Genomic DNA, 377 nt, shown 5'->3' on the forward strand with positions numbered 1-377 from the left:
GGATCGGGGCGTATCCTGAGCCGGCGGCGCTCGGCCCCGTGTCCTCAGCGCACCCGGAGCTCTGTCCGCATCCCGCACCCCCTGCCCGCACGCTGTGAGCGCTCAGCCCGTGCCCTGAATGGGCCCTGAATGAGCCGTCCGCCTCTCGCGTGCATCCCGCACGCGCCCCACGCACATCGCGTATACCTTCCGCACACACACACCCCGCACACACCCCGCACACACCTCGCGTACCTCCCGCATATACGCACCGCGCACATCCCGTGTACCTCCCGCACACACACACACACCCCGCATATCCCAAACACCCCTGCATACATACACGCAGCTCGCACACACCCCGCACACACGCCCCATATACCTCCTGCACACACACA

Source organism: Meleagris gallopavo, chromosome 16, assembly GCF_000146605.3.
Source record: "Meleagris gallopavo isolate NT-WF06-2002-E0010 breed Aviagen turkey brand Nicholas breeding stock chromosome 16, Turkey_5.1, whole genome shotgun sequence".
Taxonomy (NCBI): domain Eukaryota; kingdom Metazoa; phylum Chordata; class Aves; order Galliformes; family Phasianidae; genus Meleagris; species Meleagris gallopavo.